We start from the raw sequence: 8,561 nt of genomic DNA, 5'->3' as shown, positions 1-8,561 counted from the left end.
CTTGGATGGTTTTTCTCTTGCCTTTTCTTATCTCATAATATAACACATCTATTTCGATATATAACAGGTATAAGGTTATTATTTCTGTCTAATATAAGAGAAATTTATGTTCGATCAGTCGAACAAGACATACCACCTTTATTGTCTGACTGATCTTGAAACATAATCATATGTATTGGATTAAACACGAGAAAACTTTATTTCTTCTAATTCTCTCATTTCAAGGGGAATTAGAATGAATAAGTTATCTGAATAATTTAATTTTAACATTTAAGTTCAACACTTTCGTTTCTTTCTTCAACAAATCTTCAATTATATATGCTCCGATCTATACACAATGGCTGAGAGTGACACATTAGAGGAGTAGTGAATTTGCGTTGGGCTTGAAGCCTAATAATAGACTGGTCTAAACCAAAATGAAAGTATTCCATCTCTAGCATTTTCCTTTAAAAAGTTTCCTGGATCTACTGCACTCCTCACTTGTACCAATCTGTCAAAACTCCCCTTGAAGTATTTTGTTCCCCAAACCCTAGCTTCTGAGCAGCTTGCATTGCCGTTTCCTTTTGTCCCCAATTCAACATCTCTATAATTCAGATACGAACACCTTGTTGACTTTGACACATAAGGAGTCATAAACTCATAAACCCTTTTTATTAGATCAGTATTTCCATCTGCAGCCTTCACACCCTCGTCGTTCCAATTCACCGAGTAATGGATTTTGTACTTATTTCCTGCTCTATGTGGAAATGGAGTTTCGAGCTCCGAAATTTCACTCGTTTTTCCGCCATATGGATTGGATTGAATGTCAGCACTGGCTTTTTCAGTTCCAACATTTTGTTCCAACGTCCTTCAAGACCTGACTTTGACATTGGCTCTTGGACATAATCAGATTTCTTCATGAACTTTTCTGATTTTTCTTGTCTTTCAAGCAACACATCAGTGGGAATTCCAATTGGGTAATTAGACCAATATAAAACCGATTATATCCAGCTCATTTCAGTATAATCCCCATCCTTCAAACACAATTGGGGTAAGCTCTCATCCCTCAAAGCATGAAGCCTTTTCCATTTCCTAGAAACAATGCCACAAATTTAGCTTTCTCTGTCTGATGTCCCTTCTTATTCAGTGGCATCACAAAAACCCTAACGAGAAGATCTTGATGAACTTCATCAGCAATGTATTGCCATCGATGAACAATGTCGGTGGTGCCTTGTTCTAAAGTCCCTTCAACTCTATAAACCGTGACAATTTCCGGGCCGGAAACAAATTTGATTTTCCAAGAAACCAATCACACCAAAGCTAGCTCCACCTCCACCTCTAATAGCCCAGAAAAGGTCTTCTCCCATTGATTATCAACCTAAAACTCTTCCGTTAACATCAACAATTAAGGCATCAATTATATTATCAACAGAAAGGCCATATTTTCTCATGTTATTATACAATTGGAGGAAATGTACACTACATGTTATTATTCTTTTGTCCATCTGTCGCTCCATGTCACCCGTTCAGACGAAGATGCATGCCCTGGGTCCCATACAGCCTCACTCTTGTGTACTCAAATGCACAGGATCTCTTGCTTGTATCTGCTACTGGTTCCCACTGTCCCTTTAGCCAAAGACTACAAAAGACACACCCTTGCATTGGAGAGATTTTTTAGCATGTTATGAACACGGCCTGACACACCAAGTGAAAAATAAAATAAAATCACATTGCCGCACTTTGGTGGGCCCCACTACAAAATTCTCTTGTTTGTGTCCTCGGTTGACGGGTGATGTAGAGCGAACTAAAGAATTTCTCTCATATCTAAGACCAACTCCAATGGTGGGCTATTTGCCAAATTCCCCCCCCCCCCCCAAACACCCTCCAACCCATGCTAAAACATTGGGCTAAAAGCCAAATGTCAAAGCTGGGCCAAATACCCACCCCCATGCGAGTGGACTTGTGGGCAGTTGGGCCACTCTCAGCCCGTTCACTCTCCAACGCGCCCATGCGGTGGGCTTGCAAAGTCTGCCCGACAGGGGTGAGGCCCCCTATCATAAGCCTGTCGGCCACCCAAAGGCTGAGATCTAAGGACCGTTGGTTGATCCAACGGTCCAGATTCAAATTTAATTTTTTTAGAATATTTTATTTTAAAATACATTGAATTCAACAGTTGATATCAAATATAATCAAATCTAACGGTAAAAAAAAGATCTAACGGCCCAAATTTAAATCCAACAACTAAAATAATTAAAAAAAAATATACATTTAACTCAAAATTCACCCAAAAACTCTATAAATACCTATGTATTTGTTCAATCATCCACACAAAACTCAATTTTCTCCTACAATTCTTCCAATATATCTTTCTACCATTTTTTTTCGATTTCCAAATTGTTCAACATGGCAAGAGAGCATATTAGAGGTCGTAATTGGTGAAAGTTTAGTGATTTTGAAAGATTGGTGAAAGTTAGCAACATGTTCAACACCACCACTTCATTAGCTATTCGGTTTGCGCGTTACGTAAGCTTGATAGTTTTTAGGGTAAATTACATAAAACTACCTCAACTATTGGGTCAGTCACAGTTTCATACCTTGTCTTTAAAAAATTTCAATGTCATACCTCATCTACGAATTTGTTACAATTTCATACATTTCATCAGTTTGTTCGTCAATTTCTCTGTTAAATACTAACGTGGCTTGAGATGGGACCCATTTTCTATTAAAAAATTAATTAAATATTAAAAACTTAAAAATAAATTTTTTAATGGGAACCCAATCCTTATCCCCCTCACCATTTCTTTTCCTTCCGTCTTCCCCAAACCCAGATCCCATCCTCATCCGCGCCTCCCCCTCCCGTCTTCCCCAAACCTAGATCCCACAATACCTCCTCCAACTTCAACTAGTTGTTCGCCTTCAACCCCATCTCCAACCTCTAGTTTCGCCTACCCTCCCCCACCTTCCCCCCAGTCCTCCTCCTTCTTCGGCGCCAATGACTTCTTCCTCATCACCGCCCCCTTTTTCACCTTCTCGCCTATTCTCAAGTGTCACTGGTTCTCTACCTCCCCTCTCCGATTTTCCCGCATCAACCCATTCGTCGGCATCGATTCTCCCCCTCCTCTTCTCCGTTTCCTCCTCCCTCATCCCTAGCTTCGTCCTCCTCGACAATGTCCGATTTCTGGCTCCTTTGGTCTCCCCTCCCCGTTGATTTCCGCTCCGGAAACTCGTCCCAATTGCTCTCCTTCGCCCTATCGGGACCCGGATGTGCTGGCGTAGGTAAGCTGCAGGTTGGGGGAAATGATGGTGGGGTTGAATTTGAAGGACGAGGAAGAGAGGGCGACGACGATGGAGTTAAGGGACTATTTAGGTGGGTTGTAGGCATGGAGATGGAGGAAGAGAGGGCGGCGGTGGGGTGGTGAAGGAAGCTGGGGGGGGGGGGGGAGAGGGGACACGGGAAAAGCCAAAGAAGAAGAAGGGATGAGGGGTGGGTCCCCATTTTAAAAAATTATTAAATAATTTTATTTTTGTAGTTTTTAATATTTAATTAATTTTTTAAGAGAGAGTGGATCCCGCCTCAAGCCACGTCAACATTTAACAGAAGAATTGACAAACAAACTGACAGAAGGTATGAAATTGTTACAAATTCATAGATGAGGTATGACATTGAAATTTTTTAAAGACGGGGTATGAAACTGTGACTGGCCCAATAGTTGGGGTAGTTTTATGTAATTTACCCTAAAAACTATCAAGTTTACGTAGCGCGCAAACCGAATAGCTAATGAAGTGGTGGTGTTGAACATGTTGCTAACTTTTATAACTTTGCGATTGCGGTCGAGAAAGGAACTCGTCTTGGCCCTTGGGTTTTAGAGCCTAAAGGCAAGACTGCTAGTTACTTCGAAATTCAAAAGAAGTTCGGTTTTCAATGTGTCGAACACTAAATAACACCCACTCGTCGAAAGACTAACGAAGTGACCTCTTTCAACAAGGACCCAAAGACTCCTTACTGATAAAGACTTGGATAAACAGTTAGCAGTGTTGTGTTGTCCAATACAAACTGTTGTAAAATGTGCTTGACGAAGTTAGGGCTTTTCTCAAATAAACTGCTATTAAATGTGCTTGACGAAGTTAGGGCTTTTCTCAAATATGAAAGGGTTTCGCGTAAAGCGAGAAATTACGCACAAATTTGCGTGTTGTGTTGATTTGAAGGTCTATTTCACGTTACAGGTGTCTTGTATTTACATGATTCAAGGTTCACAGCAACGAAGTGAACCATCCTAATATGCTGCTATGCTCCTTCCTCAGCCAAAATAATTATCCACGTGACTATGCAGTCCATTCAACAGATCAACCGTTCCAATTCGGATTGGAATATGCCATCAGAAATTGCATCTCATTTATCATGATGATGCCTTCCACGTTTTTTGCATGACATACGAATCCCGTACTCAATGCTTATCACTGACAACGTGAGATCTGCCAACAAACTCATTATTTTGGCCCAAACGAATAAAATTACAAACATTGGTCCCCAATTACAACCATAATTTTTCACGTGCTAACAAATAAATAAATTCCAAACATTAGATTTTTTTTCTCGCCAATTTTGGCCCAACTCATGCCACTTTCTGGTTTTAGTGAAAAATATTATTATGGTATGAAAGACCGTCATGCATTATTAATTAAAAGTGTTATAACATGGTCAATGATATTTTAGGTTTGTTATACCATGATTGTTATACCTGCAGACATCTTATTAACAGTCAATTAGAGTAGTAGGTTTTGGATTCTAATTTTTTTATTACTTTAAGGATAATGTTGAAAGTTCGGTGGTGAAAATTCCTTAGTTGGTGCAAAGATACAATTATTGAGTTAAAATAAATTTTTCAAAATTATATTGAAGGTCCAAAACGAAATTGTTTGGATGATATCCTGGTTTTTGCGCCTTCAAAGTAATCTCAACAGCAATGATGAGCTGTTCAAAATAACAGACCAAAAAATTAGCTGTTCAAATATCTGTTGAATTATAAGTGTTGAGCTGAAAAGTTTAGAATAAGATTACTTAAATTGGTGTATTCACTTGTGCAAAATAATGCCAAGTGTAAAGTTCTGTTTTGTAAAAGGCCATGAGTGCCATGTGTTGGTTGATCCATGTAATTAGATAGATGAGTGACTAAGATGAAATGTAGTGTATGTGTGGTCCCAAGTTAAGGCCAACAGTTAATGTAAAAGTAGAGTTAGTGCTTTCTTTCGAAATAGTAAAAATATTCCTCTGCAATTTTTGCAAGAGAGAAGAAGGAAAAACCATTCGGTTTCAGTTTTCGTTCATCTTTGTTTTCTGTCCAGCTCTCTCTAGATCAAAACCCATCGAATACATTTACACTAACAATATCAACAGGGAAGGTATGCCTCTGCTCCAATTAATGGTTTCCATCAACCTTAGTGGTATCATCTATGCTAAAATAGTTGTTGCAGACGGTTCAATCTTTGATAGAAATTCAATGGGAGAAGAACTTTTCCGGGCCATTAGAGGTTGTGGTGCTAGCTTTGGAGTCATCCTTTCATGGAAGATAAAGTTGGTTCCAGTTCCAGCCAAAGTGACCGTGTTCAATGTTAATTGGCAATATCTAGCGGCCAAGATTTCCGAAGACATCTTCATCAGGACGTCAATGCCGCAAGTCAAGACTAGTAATGAGGGCAAGAAAACTGTGGAAGTATCATTCATTGGTTATTTTTTTGGGACAAAGTGACAAGCTTGTTCCCTTGATGAATGAGAGCTTCCATGAGTTGGGTTTACAACATAGAGGCTTGATTTGAAATGAGCTGGGTAGAATCCATGGTATTCTGGGCTGACCATCCAGTTGGAACTCCCATGAATGTTCTACTTAATAGTACAACGTAACAATAAAATTCTTCACGGCTAAGTCGGACTATGTGAAGGAACCAATTCCAAAAGAAGGTATACAATCTATATGGAAGAATATGATTGACGTAGAAAATATATGTGGATGCAATGGAACCCCTTCGGTGGAAGAATGAGTGAAATCTCTGAGCCAACAACTCCATACCCTCACAGAGCTGGAAACCTATGTTTGATTCAATAGTATACGTCGTGGATTCAAGAAGGGATTGAGACCAACAGCAAGTACCTTCACTTTTCAATAATTTTTTTCGAATGATGAATCTATTGCCTCCAAGAACCCAAGAGAGGCCTTCCAATGCTATAAGGATCTCGACATTTGGGCCACAATGAATAATCGGACCAACCTACAAATTGCAATGCTTTAGGGAAGCAAATATTTTAAAGGTAATTTTGATAGATTGGTACACGTGAAAACCATGGTTGATCCTCAGAATTTTTCAAGCACAAACAAAGTATATCCCGCCTAGAGAAAGAGAATAATAGGTTTAGCAATGAACTTAGGGCATCTCCAATGGAAAAATGCAAATTTGGGTGCAAAAACTAAAACGAAAGTTCTACTCCAAAAGATGTAAAATGAAAATGAAAGTTCTACTCCAGTGAGAGGGATGTAAGTTTGAGATCCTATTTAATTTTCTTCTCTTTGATTGGTGGAACCCCTAAAAAAGATGTAAAATAAAATGTAAATTTAAACTTTTATTTACATCTTCCCGAGAAAATGTATAATTTACATTTGATCTTTAGAGAATTTTCCGCTAAGATATAATTCATATGATGTAAAAGGTCCATTTCAAGGTATTTTACATCTCCTAGTGAAGATGCCCTTATGTGTGGGATTGAGACCACCAACAAGCCTCTTAGATATCAATCAACTAATAAAGGGACTCTACATTGACGGTTTTTTTTTTTTTTTTTTTTTTTTGAGGCGATTGATGATATTCTTAATTGAATTTTATATTTGTTAGAAATATATGTCACAGTCACACAATGACATCGAGTTTAGGTTAGTTACTTAGAAAATGTGCAATTACAAACCATCTCTCCAACCGGACACACACGAACCTAAATTCTGTGTATTTCTCACTCTCAAGTTGGAAGTTTGGCTACTACTCGTAGGATCTTGAATTTTTTTTTTTTCTTTTTTTGACAAAGGATTAATTCATTCTCAAAGCAACATAATTCCATAGAAAGAGGCACAGTTTACAATTAGGACAACAACATAGAATTGGACCTCCAAAGCAAAGCAAAAAAAACCCAAACAAAGTTCTAGGCACAAAACAAAAGAGAAACCAGAAACTGAAACAAGCTCTGTCAAGTTGCTGCCTCCGCTGCTGTTAGAACGCCACCTACAAACCATCTCAAACCATCGCCCCCAACAGACACCTTAGATCAGGCCAAACAAAGTCTCCGAGCTGGATGAAGAGAAGACTCCAACATCCGTCAAAACGCACCCGAGATCACCCCCATAAATCAATAGAAACCAGTGGGAAGAACTAGTCTGTAAGTAGCAGTAACAGTGATATTGCCAACAAGGCAAAGAGATGGAAGTAGGTGGTGTGAACACCCGAGCTGAAACTTTATGCATCTTCCGAAGGAAAAGCGATAAAGTGCGTTGAAGATTTGTGGAAGAAGATCCAAATGGTCGATGAAGGATTGAATCTATGAGGAAGGGTAGGGAATGGATTGTTGGAAAGCATGGAGGTGGAGCTAGGATATTGTCAACAAGGCAAAGAGATGGAAGGAAGGACTGCCACCGATCCTAGCCAGAGCTAAGATCGGCGACGGCAAAGGAAAAGCTTGACCGAAGGACACTCACACATGAGTGAGAAAAACTCTCGAGGAGAGAAAATGGCTCAAGTTTGAGTTTTTTCCTTGCATGTTTTGCTTTAAGGGAGGGGAAATTTTGACACACAACACACAAGATATGTGTCGAATGGTGTGTATAATCCCCAATGTTTTAAAAGATGCGCTCTGAGGCGCGCCTAGACGGTTTTGGAGGTGGGGCGGGAGTGATAACGCCTCTGTCCAGTGGGAGTGGTCAAGGCGAGACGAGGTGGCTAAGGCGCGCCTAAAGGCAGTTGGCGGGCGTTCCCAAATCCATCCGCAACCCAAAATCGAAGTCAACTGCTTTGTTTTCAAGCTCTGCCATCTGGGTTTAGGTTGCAAGCTGTGCGGCGTCTTCACGAGGAAGACGACCGCGAAGAAGAAGAGGGATTTTTTGTTTTTTTTTTAAAAGACTTGGTCCAAAATGACGTCGTTTTGGCAAAGTCTTTAATATTTTTTTAAATGACTTGGCCCAAAACGACGTCGTTTTGGCCAAGCCTGTTTTTCTTTTATTTTTAAAAACCCAAGAGTCCTTATTTCCTCTGTTTTTCTTAGCAATCCTCTATTATTTAAGGTCCTGTAAGGCTTCGCCTCACGCCTCACGCCTAGACTGGGCTATCCCTCAGACGCCTCGTCCACACCTCATGCTTTTAATACATTGATAATCCCTTACCCAATGACCTTTTAACATAGTGGTCAAACTATGGACTAACTTAGTGACCAAGTTGCATATTCTCATCTATCTCCATAATATTGTAGAGTATATTCTCTAATGTGATAGTATTTTGCGACTAAGCCAGCAACTATGCTGGAGGTTTCGCTCGTAAAATAACTCATGCGA

The 8,561-nt window shown here is 39.6% G+C and overlaps 1 pseudogene; it reads right to left on the bottom strand.

Moving 5' to 3' along the window:
* Window positions 1–390: 390 nt before the first annotated feature.
* LOC148693810 (berberine bridge enzyme-like 8 pseudogene) lies at window positions 391–1,430 on the bottom strand (annotated as a pseudogene).
* Window positions 1,431–8,561: the final 7,131 nt, after the last annotated feature.

This window comes from Pyrus communis, chromosome 10 (assembly GCF_041283825.1).
Source record: "Pyrus communis isolate YQ-2024b chromosome 10, ASM4128382v1, whole genome shotgun sequence".
Lineage (NCBI taxonomy): Eukaryota > Viridiplantae > Streptophyta > Magnoliopsida > Rosales > Rosaceae > Pyrus > Pyrus communis.
The sequence above is the reverse complement of the archived record's forward strand: the minus strand, read 5'-3'. Positions and strand labels throughout refer to the sequence as shown.